The sequence below is a fragment of the Emydura macquarii genome, unplaced genomic scaffold (assembly GCF_026122565.2).
Source record: "Emydura macquarii macquarii isolate MOO-44397 ecotype Brisbane River unplaced genomic scaffold, CSIRO-AGI_Emac_v2 contig_2768, whole genome shotgun sequence".
Classification (NCBI taxonomy): Eukaryota; Metazoa; Chordata; order Testudines; family Chelidae; genus Emydura; species Emydura macquarii.
Window position 1 is genome coordinate 3840583 of NW_027132905.1, and position 20019 is coordinate 3860601.

General features: G+C 50.8%; 1 protein-coding gene across 4 annotated transcripts in view; it reads left to right on the forward strand.

The window, feature by feature from the left end:
- Positions 1 to 20019, forward strand: part of TNIP1 (TNFAIP3 interacting protein 1) — a 46469-nt gene that overhangs the window by 2208 nt on the left and 24242 nt on the right. Inside the window, exon 1 of one of the 4 annotated variants that reach the window (XM_067567076.1) lies at positions 1626 to 1786. The exons of 1 other annotated variant lie outside the window; for it this stretch is intronic. The gene's annotated coding sequence lies outside the window, so the exon portion shown is untranslated. Of the gene's footprint in view, positions 1 to 1625; positions 1787 to 12533; positions 12665 to 20019 lie in introns of those variants that run through there. 2 more of the 4 variants (XM_067567073.1, XM_067567074.1) reach the window with 2 other exon arrangements.

Below are 20019 nucleotides of genomic sequence, written 5' to 3' on the forward strand. Positions count from 1 at the left end.
CTCTCCTTGTATGGAAGCTGCCCCATACCCTGAATCATTTTTATTGCCCTTCTCTGTACCTTTTCCATTCTCATATATCTTTTCTGAGATGGGGCAACCGGAACTGCACACAGTGTTCAAGGGGTCGGTGTGCCATGGATTTACACAGTGGCATTACATGATTTTATTTCTTATTGTCTATTCCTTTCCTAATGGTTCCTAACATTCTCTTAGGTTTTTTTGACTGCTGCTGCACATTGCGTGGAAGGAAACAGATGGCAGAATCCCTCAGCTATGTCAGCAGCATGGGGTCTACACTTCCTTGCAAATCACAAAGCCCACCCGCAAGCCTGCCATTTGGTTGCATAAGTATCTCGTAATGATTACTGATACTGCCAGATGCAAGCAGACACCCAGTGGGCATCTAACATGTGGGGCAAAATTGGGGCAAAGACCATTTTTTTTGTTGTGTGTTTGTACAGTGCCTTGCACAATGGTGTCCTGGTCCTTGACGGGAGCTGAGGGGTGCTATGGCAATGCAAATAATAACAACAGAATCAGACACAGGCTTAAAGCCTTTTTTTTTTTTTTCTGAGCAACTCTGTGGGTTGGAGAGACTGAGAGGAAGCGGCAGATCGTGAGCAGCCCAACATCCACTGCAGGCACAAGAGTGGCAGTACCCACTTCTATCCAGGAGTGGAAATCCCCCACCAGATACGTAAACCGTTTGAGAAAGGCCACCAGCCTTTTGCCTCCCTACCCGCCCATTCCCCCGAAACAGCTATCCAAGGTGGATGAGTGAATCGAAGACTCCCAACCATTGGAGTGCTAAATTTAGGAAGGGAAATGTAGGAAGATAAGAGCCGTTGCCTCTTCCTGCTCTTTGCGTTATAAAAGCAAAGACGGTATTTGGTAGCCATGATCCAGCACGCTACAGCTCAGGCGCGTGAACCCACAGGGCACGGGGCCGTCAGTCCAGCATCCTCCAGCACATCCCAGCGTACGACACTGATCACAGGCCCTGCTGCCAATCCCAGACGTTCAAAAGCCAGGTGTCAGGCTCAGCAAAAATCACGAGGCTGGCTTTAAAACCAGGAGATGATGTAAAAATATGTAGGTGTTCTTTTTGTTTGCCTGCTGCTTTAGGGTGCACGGGGTGTGTGTGTATGTGTGTGTCACATTTTAAAGTTTTCTCCACCGCCAGGAGGGCTAGGAACCTACTTTTCCTTTAAGAACCAGGGCTGGAAATCACCACATGGCCACCTGACTCCAGGAGCTGGGGCTTTAGGGAAACCAATAACTGTCATGAGATGCCAGATGAAAGCATGAGCACTGGCAATGCTGCCCCATGCCTGCTGGGGGGCCAGCCGTCCAGTCCAGCCAGTCCCAGTGTCCAGCCCTGCCGGGCCAGGGGCCGCCAGCCCACCAGGCTGGTGTGGTTGTGCAGTTTCCCTGCTGGTCCCTCCCTCCTGGCTGATTGCAACCCCTCTCCCCACCGTATCCCCCGGGCCCGGCGCTGCATCGCTGGCCCGACCCCCTCACCCCCCCGTCTAGCGCCTGCTGGCCGATCGGGGGCACGCCGGAGGGTGGGGGGGAGGACCTGCTGGGGAGCTGCCAGCCCCGCGTGTGTCAATCACGGGTGGGAATTTCCAGAGGAGGCGGCGCGCGCTGACTCACAACTTCCTCCTGCGGCGCGCGGCGCTGCTGCTGCTCCTGCAGCCGGAGCGGCCGGGCTCAGCTGGGCTGTCGCAGGCGCTGTAGGGAGCGAGCCGCTGGGAGACCCAGGCTGCCCCCCCCCCTTTCCCAGGTAGGACCCGACCCCCCCACTTACACACTCCCCCAGCCCGGCCTGCGGATGCACGGGTCCCGGGAAGGGGCGCTGCGGGCTCCGCCGCCGTCGCTGGTGGGGGTGGTTCTCTGCCGGCTATTTAAAGGCTGCTCCGGGCTGCAGCCCCTCTGCAGGGGGGCGGGCTGGGCTGGGCTGGGCTGGGGGAGTGCGTGGGTTGGCCGCCGGCTGAGCTTCGTTTTTGCCAAGCGAGCCGGAGATGGACAGCTTGGGATTCTCTCTCCATCTGACCCCTAGTAAATGTCTGTCTCCGGGGGCATCCTGCTTTCCCCCCCGGCCCTGTGGGGCTAGGGGGCAGGGAGCACAGAACCAGCCGGGCTGGGACCGCTCTTATGGCAGAGGTGGTTGGAAGTGGCCCTCTCTGCTGTGGGGCCTCTGGGGTTTTGCTGGCCCACCGCCTGCCGTGGCGGTGTGAGTTAGCGCAGGTGTTGGTTAAGTCGGGATGGTGGGAGCAGGGCCGGGTAAATCCTCTCACCAGACGTCTGGTGCATTGCCCCCACCCCCGGCACCAAGCGACTAACTCTTTCGGAGCCTGCCGGGAGGCTTCGTGGACCTGCCGTGGGACGGCTGAGATGTGGTGCCCGCTGGACGAATCACGAGGCAGCGCACTGCGAACCCATTCGCCCCAAAGATCCCCCGGTGGTGCTGTGCTCCCCTGGAGGGCCCCCTATGGTGCTGTGGGCATGGGGTATGGTGGAGGGGGGGGACACGTTACTTATTGCCCGTCCGCTTACTGTGCTGCTCATACACAAGGCTGACCCTGGGGTTGTCCTGGGAGCTGAGATGCTGCTGATTATAGATGCCACTTACAGCAGTGTCTTGGGGCACGATGCTTGTCCTAATAGCACCCCTAAAACTGCAGCCTCTGGAAGGCCAAACTTGCCCGTTCCATTGAGTGCTGCTTCTCCGGTAATATTGACTCCCTGCTTGTATGCAGTATTTTTACTCTAAGGGTCTCCATGGACTTCACGGACATGCATTAGTGAAGTCTGGCAGCAGCCCTGTTATAATAATATCCCTGCTGTGCTGATGGAGACACGCAACCTCCGAGAAATGACTTGCTTAGTTCACATCACTAGTGTGCGGAGCCCGGGTGCCTGACAACCCATCCTCTGATCTGACCGCTAGACACAGCCATCCCCTGCTAACCTGGTCACAGATTGACCAAGTCACGAAGGGAGCTTCGTCCATGGAAGCCCTCAGAACTGCTCTTAAAAGAGAGTGTGGTGGGCACCCGCCTCTGTACGCTGCAAGTCGAGGGCTTTGATTTAGGGATGGGGGGGAACTTCTCAATAGTCAGTCCAGTTGTGATTTCAGAGAACACCGTCCTCGCTGATCTTTGCAGGAGAGACACGTGCTCTCCCTGCAGTTTGCCTTTCCAGATTTGCATTTACCTGCCTTCGAGTGAGAGCGAGGCAGAGACAAGCTCAACTTAAATATCACTTGCTGATTTGCCTCTTTGGGTCAGATCCAGCTGTGCAGCCCATGGACCGTCAGTCGTCCACGGAGTGCTTGCTAGTGGTCCAGAGAGCTAGCTGGTCACACAGGGCTGGCTTCTCTCCTTGCTGCCAGCTTCACACAAGGACAACTAAAAATAAGACCTGGTTGGTAGTAATGGGGGACTTTAACTATCCGCTTATCATCTGGAAAAGCAAAACGGCAAAAAACGAAATCTCCAATAAGTTACAGGAATGTACTGGGGGTAAGTTCTTGTTTCTGAAGGTGGAGGAAGTAACCAGTGGGGCAGCCATTTTAGATTTGATTCTGGCTATCTGGGAGGAATTGGCAGCAAATCGGAAGGTGGAAAGGAATTTGGGTGAAAGTGATTATGAAATGATAGATTTCCTTCTTCTGTAAAGGAAGGGGTGAGAGCAGCAGGATAAAGACAATGGACTTCTAAGAAAGCAGACTTGAACCTAGTCCGAGAACTGGTAGGTGAGGTCCCATGGGAAGAAAATCTAAAGGCAAACATGTTCAGGAGAGATAGCGTTTCCTCAAGGAGACAACAGCAAACTATCCCAGTGTGAAGGACAGATAGGAAGAACAGTAAGTGGCCAACATGGCTCCGTCGGTTAATACACTGAAAATCAAAAAAGGAATCCTACAAAAAGCGGAGACGTGGACAAAGGCAGGCGTATAGGGACAACATCAGAAAGGCTACGGCACCAAACGAGTTACGCCTAGCAAGGGACGTGACAGGCAATAAGAAGAGGTTCTATGAATACATTCGGAACGAGAGGAAGATGAAGGAAAGTGTAGGTCCACTACTTAGCGAGGAAGCAGAGCTGATGGCTGATGACATCAAGAAGGCTGAGGTGCTTAACGCCTATTTTGTTTCACTCTTCAATTAAAAAAGTTAATTGTCACAAGGGGGAGGAACATAAACCAGAGCAGAGAAAAGAATAGGTTAAAGAATACCTAGATAAGTTAAATGTATTGAAGTTGGGAGGGCTTGATGAAATTCAGTCTTAAGTACTCAAGGAACTAGCTGAAGCAGTCTCGGAACCGTCTTCAAGAACTCATGGACGGTGGGTGGAGGTCCCAGAGTACTGGGAGATGGGCAAACATAGTACCTACCTTTAAAAAAGGGAACAAAGAGGACCCAGGGAATTATAGGCCCATCAGCCTAATTTTGATACCAGGATAGATACAGGAACAAATTATTAAGCAATCCATTTGTGAGCAGCTAGAGGATAATAGGGTTCTAAGGAATAGCCAGCATGGCTTTGTAAAGAACAAATCACTCCATGCCCACCTAATTTCCTTCTTTGGCAGGGATACTGGCCTACTGGATGGGGAGAAGCAGTAGACATGATGTATCTTGATTTCAGTAAGGTGTTTGCCACAGACCCTCGTGATTTTCTCATAAGCAAACTAGGGAGATATAGTAATTTCATCTAGACCATAAGATGGTTGCCTAACTGGTTGAAAGACCATACTCAAAGAGTAGTTCTAAATGGTTCTCTGTCAAACTGGTGGGATGTATCTCGTGGGGTCCGTCCTGGAGGGGTCTGTCCTATATCTGGTACTAGTCAATATTTAATTAATGACTTGGAATAGAGATTATGTTTATAAAATCTGCAGAGGACACCAAGCTGGGGGGGGGGGGGTTGGAAGCACTTTGGAGCACAGGATTAGAGTTCAATGACATTGATAAACTGGAGAATAGAGCTGAAATCAACGAGCTGAAATTCAATAAAGACAAGTGCAGAGTACTACACTTAGGAAGGAAAATTAAATGCACAGCTACGAAATGGGGAGCAGCTGGCTAGGAGGCATCAGTAGTGCAGGAAAGGATCTGGGGGTTATAGTGGATCACAAATTGAATATGTGACGACAACGTGACGCAGTTGTGAAAAAGGCCAATTATCATTCTGGGGTGTATTCACAGGAAAACTTGAGAGGTAATTGTCCTGCTTTGCGCAGCACTGGTGAGGCCTCAACTGGAGTATTGAGCGCCGCACTTTCAGAAAGATGTGGACAAATTGAAGAGAGTCCAAAGGACAGCAACACAAATTATCAAAGGTTTAGAATACCTCACCTCTGAGGAAAGTTTTAAAAAAACTGGGCATGGTTAGCCCTGAGGAAAGGAAGTTTGGGTGGGTCCTGATAACAGTCTGCATATATGTTAAGGGCTATTATCAAGAGGACGATCACTTGTTCCCCCATGTCCACTGAAGGCAGGACAAGAAGTAACCCACTTGATCTGCAGCAGGTTGGATATTAGGAAAAGCTTCTTTACTATAAGACCAGTTCGGCATTGCAATAGGCTTCCAAGGGACGTTGTGGAATCCCCGTCTCTGGAGGTTTTTAAGAACAGGTTGGACAAACACCTGTCAAAGATGGTCTAGGTTTACAGGGTCCTGCCTGTGCAGAGGGGGGCTGGACTAGATGATGTCTCAAGGTCCCGTGCAGCCCTGCCTGTATACGATTCTCTGAAATACACTCAGTCCTTCCCCCCGTGTTACTTTCTCATGCAAACAATTGTCGCGGTTGCCCCAGGGATGTTGTGCGATCCCAAATGGCAGGAGAAGTGTCCAGGAGCCAGTCTCTCTGTTCAGATGTGCTCTGTACTATGGGAGACGTTTGAAAGCCCCTGGGTTCTGGGATGGAGCGTGCAGGTAACTTTCTGTGGACTGAGTTTTGCGCGCTCTCTCTCTCGTTGAACTCAATGCACTGGCTAGGAAAGCTGTCACTGGAGCGGGCCCGGTAATTTGTGTCACAGGTGTGCCTGCTGTCTCAGTTGCTAGCTGTAATGAACTTCTCACTTGTATGGGACAATCCTGGATGTGGTACCCGCCTGCCTGTTAGCAAGAGCGAGCGCTGAATGGTCGCTTCATCATGGAGCTGAACTACACGTGCCAGACCTTGGCAGCAGCTTCTCGGTCCTTAGGGGCGCTCGGTCTATACCAGGGTCTGTGGGATGATGGTGGATAACACCTCCTGCATGGTGTTAGTGATGATTTGAAAATTCCTTGCAAGCACTGGAGTGGGCCGGGACTGCTCCCTGCGTTAGCCAGCTCTCTCTCAGCTGCCTTTGCTTACAGAATGCTCTGAAACCCAGACGAGGGTCCCTCCCACCCCGGCTTCAGCTCAGCTGGCTCACTCATGTGGACGTTAAACTGCATTGTCTTCGCTGAGGTTTAACATCAGTTATTTCACTTGTGTTGAGAACTCCCCTCTTTCCCCAGTGAAGACAAGGCCTGGCTGTCCTGACTCAGAGTGCAGCCCCTGGGGTTAAATCAGCTGAGCAGCATCACACCAACCTTCACAAAGGTTGCGAGTGGGCAGTTACTATTAAAGTCCATGGCTCACTCAGGGAAGGACAGCCCAGTGGTTAGGGGGCTCACTGGGGCTCTTGGGAGACCGGGGTTCAACTTTCTGCTCTGCCACAGACTTCCCATGTGACCATGGGTGAGTCACTCGGTCCCTCTGTGCCTCAGGTCCCCATCTGTACAACGTGGGTAATAGCACCATCCTGCTGCCTTTCAGTGGAGGAGAAATATGCTAAAGATGCTTGGATACTATGGTAACATAGAGGCCGTATAGAGGGCCTGTGACCCGCATACACTAGGGCACCTCACCTTTACCCTTCTGTGGGCTCAAGGCGTAACCCAGCTAATTTAGGCAATCCCACCCTTTCCCAGCTTTCTTAGGGCTCTAGGCAAAAGGCACCTACCTGTACCCAGTTCCTAGGACTCAGGGCGTAATCTTCTGCAGGCCTTTTACCAGTGAAAGAGCCTTACACAGTAATATCCTTAACCCCTATTTGCGAACAGTTAGCAAAACAGAACACACACCCTAAGCATCCAAAGCTCACTACTGCCAATAAGGCAGATGAACTTTTCTTGATGGCCAGTCAAAATTATATCGTCCATGACTCCAGCTTCTGCCCGGCGTGATTGGCAGGGTGTTGAGGTCCGGCAGCTCTGATCTTGTGTGGGGTCCCAAGAACTTCCACTCTTAGACCCCAGTTCCTATAGTTAAAATTTGAGCCCCGCTTAGCTATACCCTAACCAATCATTCTACTGAAGTATTACAAAATAATTCTTTGAGAAATCTGAGCATTGTGAAACAATTCTTTAACCAATCATACCCTGACCCCGTAGTTGATTTAAATCTTGCAAAATTAGTTAGGCAACAGACAGAAACAATCAACGAATCAGACAGAAACCACACTGATAAACAGAGAAGTAGGGACCATAAAGGCAAAACAATAGAAGTCTAGATTTCACAATCCCAACTGTTCGTTGCCAGACAGAACAAAGTTTTCTTTAAAGAGCTTAAGATCTGTTTCTCTATCTGGTGGTGGTGGGTGATATTAGGACAAAAGAGCCTTCTTAGCAGCCCGATATTACATTGTTTTGATGTAATTTAGATGGAATGTGAGGATGTGATTCGTTGCTGCTGTTCTCAGGTGACTGCTACTGTTTAGCCAAAGGAAAAGGTCTCAGACTTTACAGGGCAGGATGATCATTTATTTTCTTATACACAAGTTCAGGGGCCTTTTCTTGGGCTAGCTTCCCCATCCGGGAAGCTCACTTGGACTTAGCTGCCTGAAATATGGCAATCCTCATCTTGCCGTTTCTAGGCTCCTGATACTGTGTTGCCTGATATTTGGTGTTTTCCCTAAAGCCCCAGCTCCTGGAGTCAAGTTATTTCATGAGGAGCTCAGCTTTCGTTTAACAAATAAATAATTTAAATGAGTTCCTGGTGCTCGTGGTTGTGGAGAAAAGTTTGAAAACCTGGCCTCCTCCTCGAAGACTCCAAAACTAAAATGCAAATAAATCAAAAACTGGGTTAAAAAATCATGAAGCTCATGATTTCTGAACAGTTATTTGGCAGTACTGTTCCCACACCATTTCATTACATTGCCTCAGTTAGAAACTTAGGATGAGATCCTGATCTCACTTGTGCCCAGATAACCCCTTTGTTGCCAGAGGAAAAATGTCCGTCAGGTCTCCCCTTAGACTTGTTGCTGGGTTAGTGGTTTTCATTCTATGGGGGTGATACATGCATCCTAGGCTTGCCTCTTATATATACAGACAGGCATCCAGTGCAGGGCTCGACAAACCCCGGGCGCCAGGTTGCCATGGCACCTAGAAATTTAATTCTGGCACCTACTATTTCTCCTGGGAGAGCGGCCGCCCCACTCTGGCCAGGGCGCCACTGCGTCCATGTGGCAGGGCCGGGAGTGGGGAGCGCCGTGGCTACCAAGTTCTGGCCAGGGCACCCCGCCGCTGGCCCACGTTGTGGGAAGGGGCGGGGGGAAAGGGCAGGGCTGGAAGAGGAGAGCGGCTGCTGTGCTCCAGCCGGGGCACTGCTGGGCCCACGTTGTCTGGCTCCTTAATTTTTGGGCTGGCTCCTAGCTCCAAAGAAAATTTGTCGAGCCCTGATCCAGCGTTGTTGTTGTTGTTTCATATTTGTATTATCATAGCGCCTAGCAGCTCCAGTCGTGGACCAGGACCCTGGCGTGCCAGGTGCTGTACAAACACGCAACAAAAAGCCAGTCCCCACCTCAAAGACCTTACAATGAACCCAGCAAGCTTGATCAGTCATTTTCCTGTCTTATAGCCAGGAAACCTAGTAGAGGACCACGATGGTGTGTCTATCAGATTGCCGGTTTGTAAGAAGCCTTCCAAGGGGGGCAGTGGGGGCAAAAAACCTAGCTGGCTTCAGAACTGAGCTTGATAAATTTATGGAGGGGATAGTAAAATGGGACAGCTTAATTTGGCAATTAATTGATCTTTGACTACTGGTGATAGATATGCCAATGGCCTGTGATGGGGCATTTGATGGGGTGGGCTCTGATTACTACAGAGAATTCTTTCTGGGTGTCTGGCTGGTGAGTCTTGCCCACATGCTCAGGGTTTAGCTGATTGCCGTATTTGGGGTCAGGAGGGAATTTTCCCCCAAGGTAGATTGGCAAAGGTCCTGGGGTTTTTTCGCCTTCCTCTGTAGCATGGGGCATGGGTCACTTGCTGGTGGATTCTCTGTATCTTGAAGTCTTTAAACCATGATTTGAGGACTTCAATAACTCAGTCATAGGTCAGGGGTCTATATAGGAGTGGGTGGGTGAGATTTTGTGGCCTGCGTTGTGCAGGAGGTCAGATTAGATGATCATATTGGTCCCTTCTGACCTTAAAGTCTATGAGTCTATGAATACTCATTTATATAATTTACTAATAACACACACACGCAGTTTGGCCCAGCCCCCACCCCCAGTCCCACGGTGCTTTGTGGATTATAAAGATTCTTTCTCTGAGACAATCTGGAAAGCATTTAGTGACAGAATGGCACGTGCTCCAGCTATTGTAAGCTCTTCCAGCCCAGGAACGTGCCTCTCTATATTTGTACAGCATGGTGTAAATTTCCAGCATGAGAGAGTGAGTTGGATGACTCCTGGGTATTGCATCTGGGTATCTGTCAGAGATGGAAGTAAAAGCCTTATGCAGTATTGGAGTGTGGTGCTGACAGCGCTAGAAGCAATATGAAGGTGGAAAGAAATGCACAAGCCCTTCCCCTTATCTTTTTATTTCCATGCTTCCAAGGTTGTGGGTGGAGGGGGTATACGCTGCTGCAACCTCAGTTGTCACGAAATGTAGTTATTATTTGTTCTCTCCCACAAAGACAGTCATGGGATGCTGGAGTTAGCCTGGTCCATGGGATTTATTCTGGCCGCACTGGAAACGGGGACACTCATACAGGGTTTCTTGTCAAGAGCTCAGAACAGTGTTTGAAAAGGCAAAATTAGTGAGAGGAAAGGAAGTGAATCTTTAGCAGCCTTTTCGTCATGTAGAGGTAGGGGCTGAGCTGATCCTGCAATGCCCTTCAACCAGACCCCCAGAAAACAAGAGAGCTGTTTTGCACAGGGCTTGAAACTTCCTTTGCTAGTGGTGGGTACAAAACATTGCCTGGTGAGTGAAGGGAGCATAGTGGAGCTAAACCGTCAGTTTTTACAGAATTTCAGCTTCTGTTTAAAATAAGAATTCCAGATTTTGTGGTTATGAAAATAACTTTGCAAATGGGACTCGGTGCCATGCTGTTTTCCTGAGTCTGCTGGCAGCTTCGCTGCCACTGTTGCTGCTCAGAGTTTCCTCCGGCAGCAGCAAAGTACGCTAAACAAGTTCTGCTCCATTTTAAATGCTGCTGTTTGGAGCTTTGAAGGCTGCAGGGGAAGGATGTCAGTTTTATTCTGCTGCTTTGGAAAGCTGTGATCAGCAGCTGAGGCAGGTACTGGTGCTGTGTGGAAGGAGAAATTAAAATACTGGGGCTCGGGGAAAGTAGGTTAGTAGAGAGATCTTATTTTCCCAAAAGAGGATGGAGTCCCTTAGCAGCATCCAAGGACAGCATCCTGCGAAGATCATCACCCCGCACCTTTTCAGCAGAAGGGTTTAGAGGGCACTGCTGCTAAAATCTCACTGCTGGTACTCCTTTGCGTTGGTCTCTGGCTAATAGATTTAGTCCTCGGACTGATCAGTGGCTGGTAATTGCTTCTAGTAGGAACCTATAAGAGCAATGGCTTTCTTGCTTGCTAACAAATCTGCCCTTGGCATGGCCACCTCCCCATCGGAGTTACAGGAAGAGCTGGAAAACATTTTGATGAACCAGTTTTCCGGTGACAAACGCTGTTTCGTCAAAACGGAAATGTTCCGTGGAAATGCCTCTCTTCGGACACAAGTTTCACCGGGAAGTTGTCTTGGGCCCAGGATGGAGTTTCTAGACAGACAGTACGCCCACACGGCTGGAAGGTGTGATTTCCACCTTGAGGAGGCGTACCCCTGCTATCTGTTACCAAGCTAGCGTGGAAAACAAACACAGAACAAAAAGCCAGTCCCCACCCCAAAGACCTTACAATGAACACAGCAAGCTTTGTCAGTCGTTGTCCTGTCTCAGAGCCAGGAAACCTAGTAGGGGACCACGATGGTGTGCCTATCAGATTGCCGTGTAGCCATGGGCAGCGGGACAGGCTGGCCGCCCTGAGTGCAATCCTGAAAGAGACCCAAGGTACCTACTCAGGGCAACTAGCCTGTCCTGAAGCTCTCACCACCAGGGCTACACTCCTATTATTTTTTTTGCATGCTAGCTGGATCAGAGCTAGTGTGAGTCTGTCCACTTAAGCTGGAAATTACACCTTCTTCAGCTCCAATGTTGACATAGCCAGAGACCAGACTAGCCGATAGTCCAGTGCAGTGGCTCTCAGCCTGCAGCCCAGTCAGCACGCCGCTGCGGCCCATGTGACATCCTCACGGCCATGCAGGTAGTATTGGATGCAGCCCACAATGGTAAATAGGTTGAGAACCACTGGTCCGGCGGTTAGGGTTCTCCCCAGAGCGGTAGAGACTAGAACCAGGATGTTCCCTATCCCAGATGAGTGCCCCAACCACTGGACTATTGGCTGTTTGGTGGGCGGGGGTGGGGTGTCTCTCCCTCCTTAATAAGAAAAAAACCCCCAAAAAGTCCAAAAGGCAAAGGTTTCGTTCCAGATCAGAACGAAAACAACTTTTGAAACCTTGTTTTTTAAAACCTTGAAATGGTTGTTTTCCAGCCAGCCCGTATTGTAAACCAAACTCTGGCAGGGTCTCTGCAGGCAGCCGGCCAGGAGTTACCCAAGCACCAGGCTGAATTCACTCTTGTACAATCTGGATTTTGTTCACGTTCCTTCAGCTCCTCGTACAGGAAAGTCCCTTCTCCCAAGCAGCTCCCCCGCCCTTCACGTTTTCCAGCATGTGCTTCCCCCTCTGGCTTCACCTCCAAGAGCAGGTCTACACTGCCACTGGGAATGTGCGTCTCCACACGGGAAGACAGACATGCACTAGATCTGCTAGCGTGCTAAAAATACCAGTGTGCCGGCCAGGTACTTACCCGGGGGAGGTAGGTGAGTTTGTATGAGAGCTAGTGGTAGAATACTTGTATCTGGACTGAGGCACTACTGGAGTTCTCACAGAGACCTAAACCATTGTAGCCCCCGCAGTAGCTGCTTTCCTGACCACAGATGTCCGGCTTTATATTTAGCTGCTTTCCAGTAAATAAGGCTGAAATGCTTTTGCTTTCGTTCTGCGGAGGCAGTTGCTGTCCTTAACAGGTGCCCTTTGGAATGCCAAGCGTGGTGCCAGCGTTCTGCTGAGCGCTTTCATGCCCCCGTTTCCTGGCTGCCCTGGGCTGTCTTGTGTTGCAAGAAGGGGGAAAAAAACCCCTCTGCGTAAGGATCGGCTGAGGCTGAGTAGCGTTTCTCTGGTGTACCGTGCCCGTGACTTCCAGCGTTCGGCACACCTGCGTCCTGGCTCTGCTTCTGTTCCAGCTCCCGGGAGCGCCAGGGTCCTGCTGAACAATTTGGAGGTGGGTAGGGGTTGCGTGGGACAGAGCCGCGGGCTGGGAGGGGGATCTGAGAGAGGCCAGGTGATACCCAGCCTCCCGATAAGGCTTGTGGGGACAAACAACTGAATTGGCTTTGAGAGAGAGCTGGGTGGGCTGGTTTATATTTGAGGTTCCTAAAAGCTCACACCTCAGGGCTTCAGCTTTCAAGACAGATGGGACTTTATCCCCCCCCTGCACACCCCATGCTCTGAGGTGGATTGGCAGTGGTTTTAGGGACTTTTTGCCTTCCTCTGTGTGGGCGTGGGTCACTTGCCGGGCTTATCTGGGTTCATCTCACTTAATCATTTCCCGGCCTCCGACATTGGGGCGCCTCGGCCCTGCCTGTTCTCCTTGTGTGACGCACAGCAGCCTCGTCTCCTGTGGGCTGTGATGCCCCAGTCTAATTTTGGTTGCGGGGTTTGGGCTGTGGGTGCTGTTGGTGGCCTGTGATATACAGGAGGTCGGACTAGAGGGTAGGGTGATCACGTCTGGTCTTAAACTCTGTCTGGCACTCTAGAGGTCCAAAAATGCCCCGTTACAGTCGGTCGGTATCAGCCCAGAATCTCCCCCCTTCCGCCTCCATTGGTATCGAAACTCATTTGACCACTAGTGTAAATGCACCACGTTTCTCAACCCTGTAAACTGTTTTACAGGGCCGCTTGGGGGGACAGCCATGGCTGTCAGCAGCAAAAAAGGGATCACTCTCCCAGTATATCTGGGGCTTCCCCGGGGGGGGCAGGAGAGGGTGTAAGGGCCACATCATGCAGGGTTGCCATGTCACAACTTTATTGCGAGTCTCACAATATTTGGTGTATTTTCCTTAAAACCCCAACTCCTGGCATGATGGGACCCCCTGAGAATCTCCACTTTCATTTGAAATAGCTATGGCCGATCCTCTTCTCCTTCTCTTCTCTTCCTATTCCCGCCCCCCGCACCGGTAACCCTAATTATTTAAAAAACAACCCAAGCCTACAGTCCATGTAACTAACCAGGCTGGGTCAATTCTTCACCTTTCCTGCTGGCTTGTATGTTGTTTCAATGGCCTCTCTCCATTACCTGTCTGTGTTTTTTCGACTGCAAACTCCTTGCAGCCAGGATTGTCTCTTCTGTAATTGCACAGCCCCTGCCTCAACGGGTCCCCAATTTCTACAGAAGCCATTGGACACTACCATCATTATTGGTATTTGCTACTAAAAGTACGTTTCTCGTTCTCGTGGTTGTGGAGAAAGGTTAGAAAATGTGCACCCCGAAGGGAAATAAAAAGAGCCCACTGCGTGTTGTTTTCGAGCCAATCTTATGATTTCTGGATGCCTGGTCCATGCTTTTTGGGGGTTGTCTTCCCATATAGGTGTCTAGGTTTTGCGGTGTGGCACTGTGCCGTCTACTCTAGTTAACTCAGTCTCCTGGGCATGCCATGGCTTCTCCGTGCAGGGCTGGTGGAAGGAAGGGAAGCTAAGGATTCTGTGGTCCTAAGGAGTTGGCTCTGCTATTGTTCAGGTGATACCAGTTGCTCTTCTGTGGCCCAGAAGAAAATATTTACTCTTTTCCATTTGTCTAGCTGCTGCTGCTTAAAAAAAGGGGTGAGGGTGGGGGGAAGAAGTGGTATGTTTCTAACACTGCTCAAACCAATGTGGCTTTGTATTGCTTCCTCATCTCTATGTGGGCCCTGCCAAGAAGAGGAATGATCTGGAAACAGCATTTTGTTGCTTGTCAGTGGGTTGGTGTAGAACGTGTGGGGGCGGGAGGGGGAAGCTTTTGGTGGGTCACACCAAAAAGGCTGCTGCTGTCTGCGTCCGTATCTCTTTTAATAGGTGCTTATGTTCCATTATTCACTAAACCGTAACTAGTTCCACGCTGTCACCGCGGGATGGCTGAGAACTAACCTCTCGCCACATGGGTTTTTAAATCATGTTGGGGAGCGGCGGGGAGGGGAGCTGGTCATGGCCCACGAGAGCTAAAAATAATCACAGTTGGAAGCATATTGCAGAGCAGCTGGGAGTATCTGAGTGAGACGTTAGGGCTGGTCGTCACTGGAGAGTTTTGTCGACAGAACAGTGGAGTTGTACACATTCAAACGGCGCCGCTGTCGCTCCCCTGTTATGCCGACATCCTAAAACCACCTCAGTGAGAGGTGCAGGACTTACGTCGGCGTAGACAGGGCGATGCAGTGTCGGCGTCGACACCGCGCTCCCTTACCTCAGTAGTTATCGGTCATTGCTGGGCGGCCCCTTCTGCAAGACGGGGATCACTGGCTTAGCACCCATTCAGGTGTGACGGGGACTAGTTAACGGTTGCTGAGCGCGCTGGACAGCAGAACGACAATGGGCGCTGGAACACGGGTCTCCAAGGCAAGGTCTCTCCAGCCTGAGGTCCGAGCAGTGGTCCATAGAGTGCAATCCTACACTGTACCCAGTAACAATGCCAGGAAAAATTCCAGCCTGGGCTTTCCAGAGGTGCCGCACTGCAGCGGGGAGTGTTCCCAAGCAAAGTCTCTCCTGGAACCGGGCAGGCATAGGAACGCTGACTGTGATGAAAGAAGTGCGGGTAGCCTGACGTGCACCAGAAGCAATCAGTGGAGCCCCTGGGGCTTGCCCGTTTGAACATCTCTTCAAGCTGAGAGGGGGCTCGGATGGACCGAATCAGGATTGCTCAGCTGTGGACGCGGGGGCCTAGTCCGTTAGTGGCTAGTAGAGCTGCTTCCTTCGCCCAGGCGTGGGGATGGGGGTTTGCATTTGGAGCAGGATGACCTCCGTTCTATTCCTGCTGCCACCACGAAGCTGTGCGTGGCCGTGGTGAGCAGCATAGCAGTAGCCGGGGGGGGGGGGGGCACGTCACAAACAGGTCTGTGCTGGCGAGGAAGAATACAAACAACTTCCCTTCCCTACCCACTTGCGCTCTGTAATTCAATACAATGAGCGTATGCGAAATGCATTACACCACTGCATTTCCCTGGGGAGCCAGCCTCCTCCGAAAGGCTTCTTTGAGAGGGTATACAGTAGAAGCCAGGCACGAGCATTAGCTAGGCTAGTAGATCTGGGCACCAGCCTTTCGCTTCTGGAGACCCAAGTCTGCCTCTGGTCATGGTGATTTCGGTGCCCTCCTCTTAACCACCAGTGAAAGCCGGTCGGTCCTTGACGGAGACACCCACGCGTGGGCCAGCACAGGTGACACCGCTCAGGACTGAGCTGCGCTGGCAGCGCTGGGTGGGGACAATTTGCATGGTGCTTCCTGGAATCAGAACTGGCTCAACCTAGTGCTCTGTGCACGAAGACCATGTCTACACTCGAAAAATAAGTCAGCCTAACGTAGGTCGACTTACAAGCACCACAGTAGTTACTGCGGTGGTTGAAGTCCACACTTGGATCCTCACCAGAAGCGCTTCCAGCGACCTAAGAGGGGCAGTGTGGGGAGCCTCACAGGCTCCCGTGCTCCCAGCAAGCTGCCCCCTTCCCCCACCTCCCCGTTCCCCACTGGGAGCCAGCCCTGGGCTTTTCCCATCCCCATTCCCTGCTGGGAGCCTGTTCCCAGGGGGAAGCAGCCTGGGGATTGGGGTCCAGCTGCCACGGCTTCTCCCCACTCCTCTCCTCCCCCCCTCCCTGGCCGCTTGCTTCCCGCATCAATTTCATGGCTTCCCGGCTCCTGGTGGGGAGCGGGCAGAGAAGTTGCCCAGGGCTTCTCCCTTCCCGGCTGGGGTCCAGCTGCCCATGGCTTCTCCCGTCCCACTGCACAGCCAGGAGCCAGGGTCCAGCTGCCTGGGGCTTTTTGTCCCATCCCAGCAAGTCAGGGGCTGCGGTGGGAACCCAGGAGTCCTGCCTCATAGCCCTGATGTCTCTGCCTCTCCTTTTCTGATCTGCTTTGGTGCTGCCCGGTAGTTAAAGTAGATTGAGACAGGCGGAAGAGCTCTAAGCCAGGGATAGCACCGACCCAGTTTTGCTGTACCAGGAAAATATTGGAGATGTTGGGGGGGAAATGACCTGTCTCAAATAGAGTTGAAAAGTCAAAACCTTGAAAATGTTCACAAACTGGAAAAAAAAAAAAAATTAAAAATTGGGTCCTATTGGGTCAATTTTGACTTTTTTGTTTTTGTTTTTAAGACTATAATGAGTTTAATTTTGAAACAAAAAGTGTTTTTAAACGGGAATGTCAAAATGAAACTTTTCAACAAATTCAAACTTTTTTTTTTCAACTCAAAGCTTTTTTGGTGTTTTTTTTGTTTTGTTTTGTTTTTGTTTTAAAAGCCCACCCTTTCCCTGAGCGGTTTCGGTTTCAGCAAATCAGCACTTTCTGGCAAAACCCAGGTGTCTGAACATTCCTGACTGGTTCAACTGTCAACACACACCAGGCATGGAGGAGACGCTCGCTCATCGAGTTGTATTTTTCTTCCAGATGCTGCAGTGTGGCTATTTAGGCATGTGACTTTCTTCATCTTTAATCTGAATTCTCCCCCACCCACTCTCATCCTCTCATTTCTCCTCCTGCTGAGTTGTTATAAAAGCCCTTCTTTGAAAGGTCTCTGTGCCCCCACCCTAGCAGGCTGAGAGCAGAGCTGGTGGGCAGGTGACCGCAGTCTGCCTTGCGTGACTGTGCCTGCTCCCTCCTGTTCTCTTCAGGCTGTTGTGCTCTCCCTCAGATAGTCTCATGACTCTTGTGGAGTCATCATCTCATGCTGAGAAGACCAGAGCAGCTTGAAAAAACGCCCTCCACGTGTCTCTTCAGTTCAGTTCTGGTGCTAAGTCAGAGCCTGAACAAAACTCCGAGCGGCCTCCGGGCAGAGGGGTTGGGAGGGCCCCGTGGATTAAAGAGTTTTGACTGAGGCGCAGGGGGTGGGCGTGACAGAAAGAGCCTTGAATTGGACCCTGTGTGTGACAGAGAAACGCTGTGTGTGTCATAACGGGATTCAGGCTAGTTGGTGGTGAAACACTTAACAACAGTGACATTTAAATGCCCTCGTTAGGCTTCAGAGTTGACAGAGATGGATGGCTTGGAGCTATTTTTCCTGGCTGTCAGCAGATTCAGGCAGGCAAAGGCTGCCATCCATATGAGGCTACAGTGCCTCAAGTCTTTGCCGTCAGCCGGGCTCTAGCTATTTAAATCATTAGTTTAGGAGAAAGGTTCTCTGTGGCTCTTTCGGTTAAGAGAGATCTGTGCATTAACCCAACCCCCAGTCCCGTGGGTCTTGGCAACCAAACGTTTGATCCTTGGATAATGAGGGAGAACTGCTAGGACAACCAGTGCTGAATGGCCCCCCCATGGGAGATGGTCCCGGTACCCCGGCATGGCCAAGGCAGCGCAACTTCCCTTCCAGTCCCTTCCTGCCAGCTTGCATTCTTTTTAGGGAATTCCTTAACCCTTGGTGCATCTCTTCTGGGGAATGCTACTTCCCGCTGCCCATGGCTGGGTGGTGTCTCCCTCGTTCGTTATGGGAGGTCAGCAGGCACTGAAACTATCACAGCTCTCAGTCAGCTTCCTGTCAGTTGCCCACATGCTCCAGAAATAGCGCCTTTGGTCAGGCAGCACCTGAGAAGCTACAGACTGCTTTTCACCGCCTTGGCATCCCCCTGGTCTGAGTCTCCAGCCTCCTGATGCGGGGCTGCTCCCTGAAGTGGAAATCTGACTAGCGGGCATGGGGTGGGGGGGCATCGCTATTCCACCAAGCGCAGACAGGTCTGGGTGGGTCAGAGTGCACTGGAGATGTGGTGTCGTAAGTGCCTCAGGGCACAGAGAGCACCAGCTCTAACCTCTAGGCTTGGTGCCTCGCTCACGGGTGTTTATCCGCCTCGCGCAAGCTACCCGTGTGTGTGGGCAGGATTGAATTCTGCACGGGGAGGTTGAGGGTGCTGCTGGCCGGGACCGAGGCCCAGTGGCAGAGCCGTGTGCGGCGAAGGAGTCTGGGGGCCTGCTCAGTGCCTGTTCTTCACTGCTGTCTGTCCTTACAGATTTTAAGGCCAGGAGGGACTGCTGTTATCTACCAGTCTGACCTCCTGTGTAACACAGGCCAGAGAATGTCCCCAGAATAATTCCTAGAGCAGATCCTTTAGAAAAACACCATGTCTTGATTTTAAAGATTGCCAGTGATGGAGAATACACCGTGATCCTTGGTAAACTGTTCCATGGTTAATTCTTCTCACCATTAAAAATTGAGGCCTTATTTCCAGTCTGAATTTGCCTAGCTTCAGTTTCCAGCCGTTGGATTTCAGTGCTAGACTGAAGAGCCTGCTGTTGAATATTTGTTCCCTGCGTCGTCGGCGTGTGTATATATAGACCGGGATGCAGCACTTTCTCTCCCATGTTGCGCAAATGAATGTGGGATTAGCTCTGTGTTAGCTGCAATACACTGGTGGCCTTTGCAAAGTGCTCACAATGAAGTAATGCACTCAGTGTTGCAAAGGTGTAAGCAGAGGGACCGAGGGATCAGACCTGCAAACCTTCTCCTGGGCCTCTAACCCAGGACACAAATTGTCTCATCATGGGCCTTGTGGGAATCCAGTCCTTGGTAGTGAAAGAAATCCACGGAGAGAATGGAAGGTGCACAGAGCTGGGCCTTCCTGGTGCCCCAACATGTTCTAACTAGCCCTTTAAACTTTGCTCTGGTGGAAAAGTCCCTCGGCTTGATCCTGTTAATTATCTTCAAACAATCAGTGAGCTAATTGCTTTTCTGGTTGCAGATCCTGTCAGGTGGCAATTGTCGTCTGGAAAGTCCCTGATCTCCCTGACAGGCAGGTTATGTAAACTGGGAAGTATCCCTCAGCAGCAATGTGCCTCAGGCCAGGAGGCCTCCAACTCTGATAGCATGGACTAGAGCTTTCCCAGCCCACAAACATTTGAGATATTGAGAAAATTTCCTGTCCCAAATCAGGAAGAAAAGTCATTGCCAGTGGAAAACCTGAAGAAAAATTGGTTCGGATCACTCAAAGGGTCTTATTTCAGTTCTGGCCTTTGTTCTTTTAATGACTTTTTTTTTTCCCCGTGTAATTGCACTGAAATTTGTAAACAAAAAAATCATTTTGATTAAAACACCTGAAACTTATTGTTTAAAAAATGGTTAAACGTCCATTTAGACCATCTCAAACTTTTCTTTTCCCAATATTTTGAGTCAGGAGATTTGCCAAATCCAGCCCTGCTTTGTGAACAGATTTGGTTTTGACGAATTGGCATTTTTGGGGTTAAAAAAACAAAAACAAACAGTTTGCCAAAAAAATCCTGACTGGTGGTAGCATGGGCCTTGTAATAATACAGTGATTCTCGTGTAGCGGCTGCTCCTTCACCCCCTTCCCAATTTCGTAACATCCCTCTGGTGACTACAGCCATTGCTTACATGGAAAAGTAATTAGGGAAGC